A 6,451-nucleotide genomic window follows, 5' to 3' on the forward strand; every position below is an offset into this window, starting at 1 on the left:
AAAATTTCCAGTGCTAATCCTGGGATTATCAACCTAAACCCTTTTAGATTATTGTAAGCATCCAGTGGCCTTGAATGCCTTATCTGGAATTACAATGTTGCTGACCTTTGCGATTTATTGGAGAACTGATGCAGAGTGATCTGGAATCAGAGAAAAAATTATCGGGTTTCGCTGGACCACTATCTCACACCGTATGCCAAGATTAACTCGAAATGGATTAAAGACGTGCATATAAAACTGGCAACTGTAAAACTGAAAGAAAACTGGTGGTAAGCTCCTTGGCATTGGTCTTGACAACGAGCTTTTTGGATTTGTTACCAAAAGCAAAAATAAACAAGAGGCCTTCGTCAAACTAAATAACAACAACAACAACAACAACAACAACACACCACTTTTGTGCAGCAAAGGAAACCATCAACAAAATGAAAAGGCAACCTACTGAACAGGAGAAAATATCAGCCAATCGTATACCTGATAAGGACTTAATATTCAAAATATATAAAGAACTCATACAACTCAAGAGCAAAACACCCCAAACAATTTCCATTAAAAATGAGTGGAAGGGGGAGCCTGGGTGGCTCAGTGGGTTAAGCCTTCGGCTCAGGTCATGATCCCAGAGTTCTGGGATAGAGTCCCGCATCGGGCTTTCTGCTCAGCAGGGAGCCTGCTTCCCCCCCTCTCTCTGCCTGCCTCTCTGCCTACTTGTGATCTCTGTCTATCAAATGAATAAAAAAATTAAAAAAAAAAAAACGAGTGGAGGATCAAAATAGACATTTTTCCAAAGAAGACATGCAAATGGCCAAAGGTTCATGACAAGATGCCCAACATCTTTTATCATAAGGGAAATGCAAATTAGCCCCATATCTGTTAGAAAGGGATATAGCCCCATATCTGTTAGAAAGGCTAAAATCCTAAAGATAGGAGATAGCAAACACTGGCAAGGATGTGGAGAAAAAGGAGGCCCTTACAATGTTGATGGGAAAGTAAATTGGTGCAACCACTTGGAAAACAGTAAGGAGTATATAAAATATGGTATAATATATATATACACACACAATGGAACATTATTTAGCCATAAATTAAAAAAAAAAAAAGAATGAAATCTTACCATTTGTAACAACATGCATGAATCTTGGAGGTATTATGTTGCAGGAAGCAAATCAGACAAAGACAGACACATATCATATGATCTCACTTATCTTTGGAATCTTAAAAACAAAACAGGTCAACCAGACTCACAGATACAAAGAACAGATACATGGTTGCCAGAGATGAGGCGTGGGTGGTGGCTGAAATGGATAAAGGGAATTAAAAGGTACAAGTCTCTAGCTATGAAATAAGTAAATTACGAGGCTATGGTGTGCACATGGTGACCATAGTTAATAATGCCATATTACATATTTCAAAGTTGGCGAGATAGTAAATTTAAAAGTTATAATTACCAGGAAAAAAAGGGCTATAACTGTGTATGGTAATGGGTATTAACTGGACTTACTGTGGTGATCATTTTGTAATGTATTCAAATACTGAATCATTACGTTATACGCCTGAAATTAATATAAGGTTGCCGGTCAATTATGCCTCAATAAAAAATGTTTGAAAAATTATCAGGTTTCTGCTTCACGGTTCATTTTTGAAAAGAGCCATAAACAGGGTGGAAAATATTGATAGACTTTGTCCCAGTAAAAGCTTGCTTTCCTATTTCATCTCTCTAGAATTACAGGTCATTGCCAGCAACAATCCATGTGACTGCATTTTCAAAAAGAAACACTTGGTCTAAAAGCTATGCGATTTTCTGAGACAATTTTTCCCAGTGACATAAAGTAATTAAAAGTTATTACAGAAAATCAATCTACCCAGTTACTCTTACCTCTTCTAAACTCGGAACAATCTTTAGGACGGCTTGCTTCTAAACCATGCCAGGAGCTCTTAGAAGCAGATTCTTACCGACTGGGGATTGGCAAAGGTTTTTCGTAAAGGACTTGATAGTAAATATTTTTTGTCTTTCTGGGCCATATGGCCCCTGTCTCAGCTCTTCAGGTCTACCTTTGTGGCCCCAAAGCAGCTGTGAATATTATATAAAAGTGTGGATGTTGTTGTGCTCAAATTTAATTTGACCTAAACTGGGGCAGCCTCAGGCCTCACGCTCTAAGCTGCTAGCATTTCTTTCAGAGTCCTCCAGGCAAACAACCAGACTTAGTGGGTCCTTTGTAGGGAGAGAGAGTTAGAGAATATCTGGGTTGGAAAAGACAAAAGTACAAGTTTTTGGAAAACCCCAAAGCCAAACCAAATAACAACAATAAAACCCCCAAAATGTCAAGTTATTCTGGCTTTACCAGGAAAAGTGACTTTGAAAACTTACGTTTTGAGTCAAGGGAATATATATATATTTTCTAAAATATTTTATTTATTTAACAGAGAGAGAGAGAGAGAGATCACAAGTAGGCAGAGAGAAAGGCAGAGAGAGAAGGGGAAGGAGGCTCCCTGCCCAGCAGAGAGCCTGATGCAGGGCTCAATCCCAGGACCCTGAGACCATGACCTGAGCCGAAGGCAGGGGCTTAACCCACTGAGCCACCCAGGTGACCCAAGGGAATATATTTTTTCCCCCAGTGAATACTTATAGAAAATGCAGTTACAAAAAAAGAGATTAAAAATGAGTATTTGAAAGGGGGGGGACCTGACCCTTCATCTTCTTGTTTGTCCTCACGGCAACTTCGTATTGTATTTCTAGAAAGTTCCAGGTACTCTTGAATGGAATTTAAAATCCACTGTTTCACTATAGTAGAAGATGCATCTTGCCTATAATTAAGGTTATGAGATCTAGCAAATAAAAATATAGGATGCTCAGTTAAATTTGAATTTCAAGTTGACAACATGGACTTTTGAAGTACAGGCACATCACATACAGTATTTGGAACATATTACCTGGCACATGTTAACTGGTGTGGATCTGAAATTCAGATTTAACTGGGCATTCCTACATTTAACTGGCCACCCTACCTCTTCTTTTTAAAATTTAACCTCTCTGTGTCTTCATTTTCTCATCTGTAAAATGGGGGATATGATAGTACCTACATAGCAGGATTTTAAAAAATAAGTTAATATATGTGGAATGTATAGAAGAGTTCTTGGCACATAATGAGTACTCTATTATAACCCATTAACTATTCCTATTGTTGGGGTGCCTGGGTGGCTCAGTGGGTTAAAGCCCCGCATTGGGCTCTCTGCTCAGCGGGGAGCCTGCTTCCTCCTCTCTCTCTCTCTGTCTGCCTCTCTGCCTGCTTGTGATCTCTCTCTCTCTGTCAAATAAATGAATAAAATCTTAAAAAAACCTATTCCTATTGTTATATTATTAGCTAATTAACTCTTTTTAAACTAGTGGTATTATTTCTAAATGGTTGTAATAAGACTGACTGATATAATTGTAATGAACTGAATTATATTCCCTCTGGATATTCATATGTTGTAGCCCTAACCCCCAATGTGACTGTAAACAGAGATAGGGCCTTTAAAGAAGTAATTAAGGTTAAATGATGTCATAAGGATTGGATCCTAATGCAATATGATTGGCATCCTTATAAGGAGAGAGAGACACCAGGGATGTGGGCACACAATGAAAAAACCATGTGAGAATGTAGCAGTCTACAAGCCAAATAGAGAAATCTAAAGATAAACCAAACCTTCTGACACCTTGATCTTGGACTCCCAGTGTCCAGAATTATGAGAAAATACATTTCTGGTGTTGAAGCCACCCAGCCTGTGGTACCTCGTTATGGCAGCTCTAATAGACTAACAGAGTCACCATGCACATGACCTTTTTCTTTTTTCTGAACCCAGAAAACTTATTTAACGATTTTAACAATATTTATTCTTTGAAGGAGGAGTGCATTATGACTGGGGCTAGGAAGATAGGCGATTTTTCTTTTTTTTAAGAAATTAAGCCTTTTAGACATAGAAGAAAGTGTTCGGTTAAATCTCTTCATTTCTAATGGAAAAACAAGGTATCCTACTGGAAAGAGAACCCCAAGACAACCTGACTTCCACTGGAGAATGAGCCTGTTGGACCTATTACTGGACCCATTCCCAAGCCAGTTTTGATGGGTGGAAAGGGTTTCTCAGGATCGCCTTCAGTTCCTTGGTATCTGACTCAAAGAAGCATCTTTGCTACATCTACCTAAAACAGAGAATGACATAGTCACCCATGGATTGGATGTAACCAGGAAGGCTAAGAAGTACTTCATGACTAAACAAGTCAGTCTCCCACTCACTTGAGGGAGATTGTACAGATCCAGGTACTTCATGACAGCCCTGACCTAGTCCACTGGCATCCCGCATAATCTGGACCACCTGCTAGAGAGAATGGTCATCCATACCAAAGAGCAAGTGGTAGGTGTTCAGACAGTACCTCACATCATCTTCATCTTGACACCAATAATGTCCTGAAAACACTCTAAGGCTCTTCTCTTCTATAGGGAGATAGCCTTGTCTTTAATGATCTTCTCACAGGTGTGGGACGGGTTTTTCCAGGGAACATGGCACCAGATATCAGAGAAGTCCCTGTGCAAGGTATCCGTAAGCTCTGGGAAGTCAGGCATTAAGGGCTCAAGGCTAGAGACCAGGAATATGATGTGTTCACACACCCACCTCTTCTGGAGAGTTTCTGGGCTATTTTTGGGATATTCTGCAGGACTTGTTCTTCCCATAGGGCACTTGTGCTGAAGTCCCTGTCTAGCTTGGTCCAGAAGGTGGACCCAGGTCCCGGGGCCCGGTTGGTTTTGGCAAGCTTCACCAGATTTGTGCTGAATGTTTAGAAGAGACCATACTGGCTAAGTGGCGTTTCCTCCAGATTGTTCTCCAGGCTTTGGGCAGTAGCTCTTGTGCTGAGAAGGGTGTGTGTGTGTGTGTGTGTGTGTGTCCCACAATACCACAGTGGGAAAGTGGGAGAAGTACAAGTGTGAATCTGGGTGGTCCTCACCATGCCAGTGGGAGCTGAGGCCTCCTCCTCCTGCCCAGTTCCCCACACAGTGTGTTGATGAAGGAACACATGCCACCGCCAGAGTCCCCAGTCACAGCAGTGCTCACTTGGGCACTGGATGCTGTCTCCGGGTCCCAACCACAGAGATCACCTCCAGCTACTTCCCTTCTCCTAAGGCCTTTACAACATTCAAGGGACATGCCTCATATAAAATGCTCTGGCCCATACAGTATCACACAGCAGAGTTGAAAGATATAGACAATGAAGCACAAGATAACAGGGCTGGCTACACCACATCGCTGACCAGTAACCCCACAGGACTTTAAAAATATATTTCCATTGACCACTTCAGAAATTGAGATATTATTTTATTAATTAATTAATTTATTTATTTAAGGCTAGGGGAAGGGCAGAGGGAGAAGGATAGTGAATCTTAAGCAGACTCCATGCCAGGTGTGGAGCCCACTGAGGGGCTTGATCTTACCACCCTGAAATCACAATCTCAGGGGAAATCAAAAGTTGGGCCCTTAACCAACTGAGCCAACCCGGTGTCCCAAGAGGTTATTCTAAATATGAGTTAAAAGTGATGGTTTGATAAATCGATGTGATGGTTCTTTTCATTTAACACACTCTGAGATATTGATTTTTGTACTCGTTGAAGTTTTGTGCTTCTTTGACATTTGTAACTCCCTTCAAGCTTATTTTTGTAGTGGTCTCATATTGTAAAATGTTCCAATAGATGAAAATAAAGTAGCTCAAGGAAGCCAGGTTTTGGCCAAAGCGATACAATCCTCATGCACACATAAAGTAACTGGTTTGCATCTTAAAAGACTGTTATTTCAATTTTTCTTTTCTTCTTCTTCCTCCTCATCTGTTGCTAGGATTCATGAACTAAAGAGCAGGCATTTACTTTTAGAATTTGGTGGTATTCATTATTTTAGCTAGACCAGGCAGTTAAATATAAAATACATCAATATTCAGTGTAAAGTGCCCAAGACAGCATCTTGGAATTGACTCTCAGTGTTGTTGAATGTGTTCTTATGCTTTACTTCACATCAAGTTAACTTACCAGTTAATCCCTTTCATTGTTTTGTAAATTCTTTGAGATCTAAATAATGTCCCACACCCTGCAAAAATACAGATTTACTTTCTTCCCTTAAAAGACACTCATCCAGGATTTGCTTCAAAATAATGAGGGAGTGAGGGGGAGAGAAGCAAGATTAGCAGTGAGATGACTGTTGTAGCTGCGTGATAGGGATTATTATGACATTCTGTCTACTTTTGGCTATGTTTAAAATTTTCCATATTGTGGTAGATTTCCAATTCTTCATTCCTTTTAAGTAACAGGATTACGTATGCTTGCCCTTGGCTGTTGTGCAGTGCCTCCCACTCTGCTAGGCATAGTATATGTCCCTTCTCCTCAGATGCTGCTGCACGCAGCCCAAGGACATTCTTTGGCCAATGGCTTGCGAGCAG

General features: G+C 40.4%; 1 pseudogene; it reads right to left on the reverse strand.

Moving 5' to 3' along the window:
* Positions 1–4,170: 4,170 nt before the first annotated feature.
* On the reverse strand, positions 4,171–5,175 carry LOC123393568 (annotated as a pseudogene).
* Between the last annotated feature and the right edge of the window lie 1,276 nt (positions 5,176–6,451).

Source organism: Mustela putorius, unplaced genomic scaffold (assembly GCF_011764305.1).
Source record: "Mustela putorius furo isolate JIRA1106 unplaced genomic scaffold, ASM1176430v1.1 tig00000874_pilon_pilon_pilon, whole genome shotgun sequence".
Classification (NCBI taxonomy): Eukaryota; Metazoa; Chordata; class Mammalia; order Carnivora; family Mustelidae; genus Mustela; species Mustela putorius.